General features: G+C 41.9%; 1 protein-coding gene across 5 annotated transcripts in view; it reads left to right on the top strand.

Annotated features, from left to right (window-relative positions):
- The first annotated feature begins 5,716 nt into the window (after positions 1-5,716).
- The window catches only part of PHF3 (PHD finger protein 3), a 99,845-nt gene continuing 93,955 nt past the window's right edge, over positions 5,717-11,606 (top strand). For 2 of the 5 annotated variants that reach the window (XM_081250778.1, XM_081250776.1), the window contains exon 1: positions 5,717-6,065. The gene's annotated coding sequence lies outside the window, so the exon portion shown is untranslated. Of the gene's footprint in view, positions 6,066-6,327; positions 6,347-11,606 lie in introns of those variants that run through there. The other 3 variants (XM_081250779.1, XM_081250782.1, XM_081250777.1) reach the window with 3 other exon arrangements.

The following is an 11,606-nucleotide window of genomic DNA, read 5'->3' as shown; positions in this document are numbered from 1 at the left end:
TTTTGTATTTTGTGACTGGCTTCTTTCATTTAGCATAATGTTTTCAAGGTTCATCCATGTTGTAGCACACATTGGTACTTTTTAAAATTACCATATCATATTCCATTGTATGGATGCCACATTTTGTTTATTCATACATTTACCTTGTTTCCACCTTTTGATATTATGAATAATGCTGCTATGAACATTCATGTACAAGGTTTGGCGTGGACATATGTTTTCATATCTCTTGTGTATAAACCTAGGAATGGAATTACTGGGTCATATGGTAACTCTATGTTTAAGTTTAAGAACTGCAGACTGTTTTCCAAAGCAGCTGCACCATTTTACATCCCTACCAGCAGTGTAGAAGTGTTCTGATTTTCCACATCCTCACCAATAATTGTTATTATCTATCTTTTTTTTTTTTTTGCAGTACGCGGGCCTCTCACTGTTGTGGCCTCTCCTGTTGCGGAGCACAGGCTCTGGACGTGCAGGCTCAGCCGCCATGGCTCATGGGCCCAGCCGCTCTGTGGCATGTGGGATCTTCCTGGACCGGGGCACGAACCCGTGTCCCCTGCATTGGCAGGCGGACTCTCAACCACTGCGCCACCAGGGAAGCCCTTATCTATCTTTTTGGTTATAGAAATCCTTGGGTGTGTGAAGTAGTATCTCACTGCTTTTTTTTTTAATTGAAGGAGAGTTGATTTACAATATTATATTAGTTTCAGGTGTACAGCATAGTGATTCAGGAATTTTACAGATTATACTCCATTTAACGTTATTACAAGATAATGGCTGTATTCCCCTGTGATGTACAATATATCCTTGTTGCTCATCTATTTTTTGCATAGTAGTTCGTATCTCTTAATTCCCTATCCCTACTTTGTTCCTTCCCTTTCCCTCTTCCCTTTGGTAATCATTGGTTTGTTTTCTATATCTGTGAGTCTGTTTATGTTTTGCATACATTTATTTGTATTATTTTTTAGATTCCACATATAAGTGATATCATACAGTATACTTATTTCACTAAGCATAATATTCTCTAGGTCCATCCTCACTGTGGTTTTGATTTACAGTTCCCTAAAGACTAATGCTGAGCATTTTTTCTTATGTTTATTAGCTATTGTATATCTTCTTGAGAAATGCATATATAGATACTTTGTCCATTTTAAATTGGGTTATTTGTCTTTTATTGTTCAGTTGTAAGGGTTCTTTATATATTTTGGTTACAAGTATCTCTTCAGATTTATGATTTGCAAATATTTTCTCACATTATGAGTTGTCTTTTCACTTTCTTGATAGTGTCCTTTGGAGCACAGAAGTTTTTAATTTTGATGAAATCCAATTTATCTATTTCTGTTGTTGTTGTTGCTTGTGCTTTGGTGTCATATCTAGGAAACTATTACCAAATATGAGGTCTTGAAGATTTACCATCATGATTTCTTCTAGGAGTTTTATAATTTTTGCCCTTCACTTAGGTCTTTGATCCATTTTGAGTTTCTTTTTGTGTATGGTGTGAGGTAAGGGTGCAACTCCATTTTTTTGCACATGTCTATCTAGTTATTCCAGTACTATTTATTGAAAAGACTATTCTTTCCCATTGAATGATATTGAGATCTTTGTTCAACATCACTTGACCATTACCCATGGGTTTATTTCTGGACTCTCAGTTCTATACTGTTGATTAATATGTATATCCTATGTCAGTATCACACTATCTTGATTACTGTTGCTTCATAGTAAGTTTTAAAGTTGGGAAGTGTGTGTCTTCCCACTTTCTTCTTCTTTTTTCAATATAGTTTTGGCTACTCTGGGTCAGGTTTCCTTTTAAGTATAGTTTTTCTTTTTCTGCATACATGAAAAAAATGCACATTTTTTTCTCCTTAGGTTAAGTGTTATATATTTTTGTTGGAATTTATTTTCCCAATTGTATTATAATTGGCATTTGCTGTTAATGGGAAAGCTATTAATATTTTTTACTGATTTTTTAATAACTGGCCTAGTACTCAGGCAACTCCTTTTTGCTAGTAGTCATTTAATTGATTCTCTTTGGTAGGCAGTTATGTCATATGCAAATACCTGTCATTGTGTCTTTTCTTTTCCTATATCTATGTATTCTTTCTTTTCTGGCATTTTTGTATTGGCTAATATTGAATAACAGTGGTCATAGTAGGAGCCTTGCTCATCCCTGGCTTGAGTGAGGATGCTTCTAATGTTTCACCATTAAGTGTGATGGATTCAGACAATTATCATTGAACTGCATCTTAAAAGGATGAAGAAGCGATCTAGATAAAGTGGTGGGAGGAATTGTGGGGATGTTTGGGGTCAGTTGGGAGGAGGGCATTCTTGTCAGAGGTAACAGCAGGAGCAAAGACTTCAGGTTGAGGGACAGTATGGGTGTATGTAGGAAACAGCAAGAAATTATATGTTGCTGTATCATAAATGATAAAAGCAGAGAATAGGGAGAGAGGAGGCTGAGGAGCTGGAGAAGGACCAATCCTACAGGATCTTGATGGCCATATTGAATTTTATTCTTTTTATTTCGGAGAACCATGGAAAGATTTCAAGTAGGGAGGTGACATTGTCACTGAGGGACATTATCACACCTTCTTTGTTAAAAGAATTTTAATTATTTTCATGGCTACAATATGTCCAACCAGGTAATGAATCATTTGCAGCTCCTGAAACGCAGCAGATTCTCTGGTACTTTCTTGCCCTGGAAGGCATCCCCTCTGTCAGAAATGCCCCCTGCCCACTCCGGGCCAGGTAGAGCACGAATACATGTCTCATGTGCCACCTGCTGTCAAAACATTTACCAGATTGCAGTGTAATTGTCCGCTGGCCCATCTTTCTCACTCTTCTGAGTTCCTTGAGGCCAGGAAGAAAGCTTTTTATTTCTGAAACCCACTGGGGGTGCATAATGGAATGGATTAAAAAAAGGACCAAATAAATGTAATAGCTGTGGGTTGGCAGGGAGAGTATTGTAGAGGGGTTGGGAGAGGTAAGTCATATGGATCGTTAAGGACACAACTGGTTAGAAAACTGGTGTCTCACGTCTCTCTTTGCTCCTTCCTTGTACCTTAGAGTTACTGAAGTGTGCAAAGCTTCTTTTATACCCTGTGCAGTACTGGTGCATGGAAAAGCTTTATGGTATTGTTTGACCCACGCTCTCTAGATCTCCCTGAACTCTGGTATGCTGTGCAAATTATTCACCCTGGGATGAGGCATGCAATTCCTCTTCACCCATTGTTTGCTGCTGAAAGCCTGAGTGGCTGGGAGCCATCTTTCTGAATAAAGCAGGCAGAGAAAGTGTGGGAAGGGAGCAAGCCCGTCAATCATGAGGTGCACGGTGTTCTGGACGAAGCCTCTAAATTCCATTATGATCTCAGTAAAATGAGTTCAGGATATTTTAACCCCACTGTTTTGATCCCATGTTTAGGAATGAAAACATTTACACCTCTCTTAAACTAACTTGAAAGTGTGTCTGGTGTATAGAAAGTATTTTCCAGAGAAAACCCCATTAAATAAATTTAATATTTTTACTGATTTTCTGTTCATTGCAGTTAACTCTTTCAATTTTTCCCCATCTTTACTCTGATGATACTGTAGGGATCAGTGTTTTAGTGATGACAAGCATTTTTTATGCCAAAATTAACCTTCATATCTGCATCGTGAGCTGTCTTCCATGGCCGCACTTTCTGCCAGGCTCAATTTTGCAAGACCCAAATTTTGTCAGTTTTCATTCTTTCATTTCTTTATAGTCAATTATAAATGTACTGTCAGTTTTTGCTATTGTTAGTTGTCTTGTTTTCTATCATATTTAATTTTCCTAAATTAATTTGTAGTTTTCAATATTACCAATACAATCTGATTTTTCAAAACGTCTTTTAACTAAAACAGCATCCTGCATTAAGTTAGAGCTGTTCCCAGTATTATTATGCTGGCCCTTTCTTCTAGTAACCTTTCTATGGATTGGGTAAAAGAGACATAGTTTGTGTTTACATCTGGATGCAAAAAGCAAGACAAATGTGAACCTGGGTTCTTGGCTGGTTCAAAATAACAGAGTTAAAACATCATGCTCTGTGGCAAGCTGGTTGGCTTTTTAAGGATATAATTTTTTTTTGTAAATGTGACAGGCTTATGGTTCCTATATTTTTTACTTCCATTTTGTTTTTTCATAAATTTATGAAAATTTCTCTAACAAGATAGGTATTCCCCCAGCTCCTCTAAGGGGATTTTCCGTCTAATGATTTTCCATTCAAGCTCTACTGTATTGAATTCCTTTAGGGTGGAATTTTGTTTCTGACAATAATCTTATTCTTTTCTAATGACTTTTGCAAATTTTACATTGAGGTCCAGGAGAAGAGTAAAGATAAAGATAGATTTAGTTTTGCAATTCATCCTAGACATTGCAAGTGAAAAAAACCCTTGACTATTCATTTCTATTCTCCTTTCTCAGAAAAACACTTTAAAAAAGAGAGATTGTAAAGCAAGGTTCTGAGGGATTGATGAATCAAGACAGGGGATTGAATTCTAGGATTCCAGAATTAGGAAAATCTAAACCTCCTATGTGGAAGAGCATTTGTTTTGGAGAGTGCTTGAAATGCCACAAGACCAGAGAGAGTAAAGAACAGATCTTCACCACATGCCTGTGAGCTATTATTCTACTTGGCACTGCATCCTACAATGCGGCCTGCTGCTGGCTTGAGGCTTAAATCAACAAGTAAAGGTTTTAGAAGAGCACGGCAGGTGTTGGCTGGCTATCATTTTTTAGTGGGTACTGTCATGGTCCCTGCAGTTAGGAGACATTCCTGGTCCTTAAGGGGCTCATCTTGTTCTGGGGAATGACTAGCAACAATTACCCGGCAGTGCTTGTTAAGGGCTGAGATAGAGGTCTGCCCAAGCTGCTGTGGAGGCACATAACCTAAACCAGTGGTTTTCAAACTTTTTGGTCTCAGAACCCCTCTTCGCTCTTAAAAATTACTGAGGGACTTCCAAGAGTTTTTGTTTATATGGGTTAGTGATATGTATTGATATTTACCGTCTTAGAAATTAAACCTAAGAACAATAAAAAACCCCGAAATTCATTGTTACCATAAATATTTATTATGAAAAATACATTTACCAACAAAATTTAATGAAAGAGTGGCATTGTTTAAAAATTTTTGCAAATATCTGCATTTGTCGGGCTTCACGGAGGATGGCTGGATTCTCCTTTCTGCTTCTGCCTTAAATCGGTTGCTACACGTTGTTTCGGTTGAGGGAGATGAAGAAAATTGGGCCTTATACACATGCAATTGCAAAAGAACTGGAGACCCTCTGAAAGGGCTTGGGGGCCCCTCCGGAGATCCTCTGGCCACATTTGAGAACTGCTGACTTAGATCGGGAACATTTCTTGGAGGAGGCAGCTTGAGTCCTGAACGCAGACCGGCTTGCTAACAGGGGAACGACGAGGGCGAGGCGATTCACGACGGGACTGCGGTGCAAAGCCCGCAGGGATTCCTGGGCAAGGGGCTCAGTCCGCGCCACCATCGCCCGCCATTCTGGAACACACACCCAATTCGTAAAAAGCACCGAAGGGGGAGCAGATCTGCCCATCAATTTCACATTAAGCAGGAAGCTTTAGCTGTTACTACAACCGAGAAAAAGCAACTGTGTGTAGCCTCAGCCCTGGCCCGCGGGCGGTGCCGCGCCCTCGGAAGCCCGGGAGGCTCGCAGCGCGCAGGCGCGGCGCGGCCCCGGAACGGTAAACAGTGCGGTCACGTGACGCGACCCCGCTCCAGCCCCCGCGCCGTCGCCGCACGCCGATGGCTGCGGGGTCTCGCGCCACCGCACGGTCCCCACGAGGCGAGCGACCCTCGGGCCCTGGGCGGCGGCGGCTGCAACGAGGATAGGGAGGGCGGCGCGGAAGACGGGACGGCGTGGTCCGCAGTGGCCGCCCGGGCTGGGAGGAAGCAGAGGTTGTGGCAGCGACGCCTGCGTCCTGCGCGTACCCCCTCTCGGCGCAGCCGGCCCCCTCCTCCGCGGCGGCGCGGCCACCATCTTCCTCTCGCTGCCAGTGGTAGCGCTCGTCGGCGGAGCTGGTGAGTTGCGGCGCGGCCGCGGCCGGGCGACGGGCGGCCCTCCCCTCCCCCAACCCCAGCCCCGCGCCTCCGCGGCCTCCCGCCCTCCCGCGGCCGCACTCCGCGCCTTCCTCCCGCGCAGCGGGAAGCAGCGGGAAGGCGCCCCTCGGCTTCTCGCGCGCCGCCCTCGGCCCGCCTGCGCCACCTCTGCCGCCCGGGACCGTTTGGGCCGCTGTGGCGGGGCCGCCGGGCGGAGGGCCGGGGCCGCGGCCTCCCCGCCGGCTCCGCGCCCGGGCCTCGGGGTGAGTGCGCCGCCGCGCGGGCGCGCAGGCCGGGCGGCACGGCGGGCGCTGCCGGGGAGGCCCAGCCCGCAGGCCCCGACCCGGCCCTTCAGCATCGAGCTTTGGGCCCCGGCCCGTCAGCCGGCGCTGGCCTTGGCCGCGAAGCCGAGCCGGGTGCCCGCTGGTGGGGACGAGGAGTCGGCACTCCATCCACCCTCCTGCGACCGCGCGCTTTTGTGCTCGGGACCCAAACTGTCGACTCCTTTTGCATAGTTTGAAATGAGAAGCCAGGAATCTGGCCTTCGATAATACGTGTAATTTAATGAGCCACTTGTCGATACGTGGGTGTTCATGGTGCTAAATAACTGATCACCTGACCCGGGGGGCGGGGAGGAGGGAGAAAGGGAGGGAATGTTGGTACCGCGCACAGTCCAGTGCCCCTTCTTTTCCCCACCTGTGTATTGCCGGGTCCGATGACTTTTTCCCTATCTTTGAGTTTTTAAATGCTGTTTCTCGAAGACCGTGATTCGAAGTAATTTGAGTGTGTGATTATTGGTGCTGCTCAGGAATCGTTTGCAGAACATGGTCGTGAATAGTCATTAATTTAAGTGACAACAACGACTTAATAGCTTCCTCATTTTGATCTTCATCACATGTAGAGATGCTTAATTTAAAATGAAACATCGGTAGCTGAGCCTTAGCAAATACGAACTTTACCACGTTATTTTGGGATGGGGGGTGGAGATACAGTTAGCTACTTAGGGAGTGCTTAAATAGTACATTGTTATAGTTAGTTACTGTTTTGGGTTTTAACTCGTCTTCGCTTTTCTAAACTGGTTGTTTGAGATCTTCCAAAACTGTGTCTCCATTACTTACTCATTACCTACCATTTTTTGATTCTTGAATGAAGTGTTTGGGATTGTGAAAATGTTGGTAGATGTGTTTCTGTGGTAGAGACACTAGTCAAAGAACCAGGAAATCTTTGCAGCATTCTTGTTTTTGAATTTGTCTCTTCATTCCAGAGCATAAAAGGTGTTGTCTTGTGAAGATTATTGTTTCAGATAGTGATTACTTAACCGTCATTACCACTTAGACGTTTCTTAATTTATTATTATTTCTCCCCAGTTCTCTTTACTGGCCATATATTATGATAATGAATTTTCTCTCCATCAGCATCTGCATCATCACTACTTTAAAATATATACTCCATTTCCCCATGACAGTAACAGAATTTAAGGAAGTACTTTTAATAGCTATCATTGCGCTGATGAAGCCACACACAGTTCAGTCAGTTCCTTAGCAGCAGAAAGACATCCACTCAACTGAAGTGAGCCAGTTGTTAAGTATGCAGAACTACAGCCTTAGAGTTAAAGCTTTGTTTGGTAGCTGTATGGGAGACTTGTGAGAAGGATAACACATGAGTTAGTGATGGGACAAGTTTCCCCCTGTTCCGTGCATGTTTTGTAGGTCCATTTACTGAAGAGCTTGAAAATATAATTTATTATACTGCTTTTGCATCCTTTGGGAGGATAGTGAACTTCCTTATCGATCACACTGAATTAGTTATGCATTCTCTGCTGTTGGGATAGACCTCAGATAACTGTCTAGCTGATCCTGTGATATACTCATCTGTTGCATGTTCAGATAAGTCAAATCTATGAGAAGTGGTTTGTGTAAATGTAGGTGAAAAATAACTTTGGTCCGAAGCAACTTTCAGGATAGAAAAATGGAAAGAAAGTTGTCTTTATATTAATCATTTAAGACCATAATATTAAAATTTGGATTGTATTGAGTATTGAAATCAGGGAAGGTTGATAATTTTTGACATATAATAGCATGTTAATAAAACTTTTTGATAAAAGTTAGTTTGGGGGTACTAAAATATAGATAATGGTTATCTTCCTTGACATGGTAACTTGGTGCTTGCCTTTTTGATACATTTTGCTTTCTTAAATGTGTTATTTTTTATTATTTTTTTCTTTACACAGATTTCTCACAAAACCTTTTTTACTTAATTTTTGTCTGGAGGTAAGATCTTTATTATATTTAATGAAGAAATGAGGTTTATTGATTAGCATTTCAGGTTTGTGGATTACCACCACACAGTGTCAGGGAGTGCAAGGTTCTTGGACTTCTGACTTCTAAATATTTTTGTTCATCTACATCTCATCAATTCTTTTGGACACGTGGTTGCTGGATTTCTTTTCTGCAACAGTACATTTTGGGCTCTATTTCTTTCATTTCTTCTTTGAGCACCCTCTGAGAATCCTGGAGTATCTTTTCAGAAGCATAGACAATTTATTTTTTAACTACAAAAAAATGACTTGGCAAATTGTTAACACATTTCTGATGCTGTTGCATTTTTAAGAACAGTAAAAAGCTTCTCTTTTAATGTTGCCCTTTGATTACACAGCGAATGATATTGACAGTATTGATTTGATTCAAAATATTTGAGACCCAGGTGCTGTTTGTATGCTCAAGGAACATAATCTAGGTTGAGAAACCAGATTCAGACATGAGATGTTAAATCACTGTATTAGATTTAAAAGAGGAAGATATTTCAAGAGTTACAAAACACATTGTGTGAGGAAGTGCCAAATGTATAGACTGGACAATTATGGCCATGCATCGTGTATTTAATATAGATCATTTTTTAATGGTCGGGATTAAAATTTTTATGATCGTTTGTATAATGGAGAGAGGATGGAGAGAAATAGTTAAGCAAAAACTTCAAAATAGTATCCTGAAGTTTTATCTTCTGGCACAGTCTAACTTTATTAGGAAAATTTTGAATGGCATAGTAGATTGTACAGAAAAACTAAAGTTTTATTTCACTCATAATTTGTGTGAGATGGCCACATGAAACCATTCTAAAACTGTAGTTTTTGAAAATAAATTGTGAAGTTTGTGGTTGATCACTTCCAAACTGATGTTTTTTTCTATACACACTGAGGACAGCCATTTTATTTTTAAATGTGGAGAGTGGCTAAGTGCATATTTCCCAATTTATTTTGGAAGTGGGCATGTCACTTTGTTTCCAGTATTTTGATATGTGTTATGAATGTAGACTGCATAAAGTATAGTAGTTTAGAAGTGCAGGCTCAGGAATCTCACTGCCTGGATTCCAGTTTGGGTATACAGGCATACCTCTTGTATTGTGCTTGGCAGATACTGCGTTTTTTACAAATTGAAGGTTTGTGGCAATCAAGCATGGAGCAAATCTATTGCCGCCGCCCATTTTTTAAACAGCATTTGCTCACTTTGAGTCTTCTCTGTCACATTTTGGTTATTCTCACTATATTTCAAACTTTTGCATTATTACTATATTTGTTATGGTGTTTTGTGATCGGTGTTGATGTTGCTATTGTCATTATTTTGGGGCACCACAAATCACAGCTCTGAAGATGGTGAACTTAATTGTAAATGTTGTGTGTGTTCTGACTGCTCCACCGACTAGCTTTTCCCTGTCTCTCTCCCTCTCCTTGCGCCTCCCTGTTCCTTGAGGTGCAACAATATTGAAATTAGGCCAATTAATAACTCAATTAATAACTCTACAATGGCCAGTAAGTGTCCAAGTGAAAGGAAGAGTCGGTGTCTCTCACTTTAAATCAAAAGTTAGAAATGATGAAGCTTAGTGAGGAAGGCATGTTGGAAGCCGAGACAGGCCAAAAGCTCGGCCGCTTGTGGCAAACAGATAGCCAAGTTGTCGATGCAAATGAAAAGTTCTTGAAGGAAATTAAACATGCTATTGCAGTGAACACATGAATGAAGAAAGTGAAACAGCCTTACTGCTGTTACGGAGAAAGTTTTAGTAGTCTGGAAAGACGATCAAAGCAGCCACAACATTCTCTTAACCCAAAGTCTAATCCAGAGCAAGGCCTTATTAACTCTCTTCAATCTTGTGAAGGTTGAGAGAGGTGGGAAGATACAGAAGGAAAGCTTGAAGTTAGCAGAGGTTGGTTCATGAGGTTTAAGGAAAGAAGTCATTTCTGTGACATAGAAATGCAAGGTGAAGCAGCAAGTGCTGATATAGAAGCTGCAGCAAGTTATCCAGAAGATCTAGCTAAGATAATTCATGAGGGTGGCTACCTTAAACAACAGGTTTTCAATTTAGTGAAAACAGCCTTCTATTGGAAGAAGATGCCATCTAGGATGTTCATAGCTAGAGAGGAGAAGTCAGTGCCTCGTTTCAAAGGACAGGCTGGCTCTCCAGTTAGGGGCTGTTGCAGCTGGTGACTTCAAGTTGAAGCCTGTGCTCATTCACCATTCTGAAAATGCTAGGGCCCTTAAAAATTATGCTAAATCTACTCTGCCTGTGCTCTGTAAATGGAACAAGAAAGCCTGCATGACAGCACATCTCTTTACAACATGGTTTACTGAATATTCTAAGCTCACTGTTGACCTACTCTCAGAAGAAAAGATTCCTTTCAAAATATCACTGGTGGGCTTCCCTGGTGGCGCAGTGGTTGAGAGTCTGCCTGCCGATGCAGAGGACACGGGTTCGTGCCCCGGTCCGGGAAGATCCCACATGCCACGGAGCGGCTGTGCCCGTGAGCCATGGCCGCTGAGCCTGTGCGTCCGGAGCCTGTGATCCGCAACGGGAGAGGCCACAACAGTGAGAGGCCCGCAAAAAAAAAAAAAAAAAAAAAAAAAAAAAATATATATATATATATATATATATATATATATATATATATATATATATATATATATTACTGCTGACTGACAATGCACCTGGTCACCCAAGAGCTCTGATGGAGATGGACAGTGGGATGAATGGTTTTCATGCCTGCTCACACAACATCCATTCTGCAGCCCATGGATCAAGGAGTCACTTCAACTTTCAAGTCTTATTTTTTAAGAAATACATTTTGTAAGGCTATAGCTGCCATAGATACTGATTCCTCTGAGGGATCTGGGCAGAGTTAGTTGAAAACCTTCTGGAAAGGATTCACCATTCTAGATGCCATTAAGAACATCGTGATTCATGGGAAGAGGTCAAAATATCAGGATACACAGGAGTTTGGAAGAAGTTGATTCCAGTCCTCATGGATAACTTTGAAGGTTTCAGAGCTTCAGTGGGAGAAGTAATTGTAGTTGTGGCAGTAGCAAGAGGACCAGAATTAGGAGTGGAGCCTGAAGACGTGACTGAACTACTGCAGTCTCATGATAAAATTTGAATGGGTGAGGTGTTGCTTCTTACGGATGAGCAAAGACAGTGGTTTCTTGAGAAGAAATCTACTCCTGGTGAAGATGCTGTGAAGACTGTTGAAATGACAGC

The sequence above is a fragment of the Mesoplodon bidens genome (assembly GCF_964165515.1).
Source record: "Mesoplodon bidens genome assembly, chromosome: 12".
NCBI lineage: Eukaryota > Metazoa > Chordata > Mammalia > Artiodactyla > Ziphiidae > Mesoplodon > Mesoplodon bidens.
The sequence above is the reverse complement of the archived record's forward strand: the minus strand, read 5'-3'. Positions and strand labels throughout refer to the sequence as shown.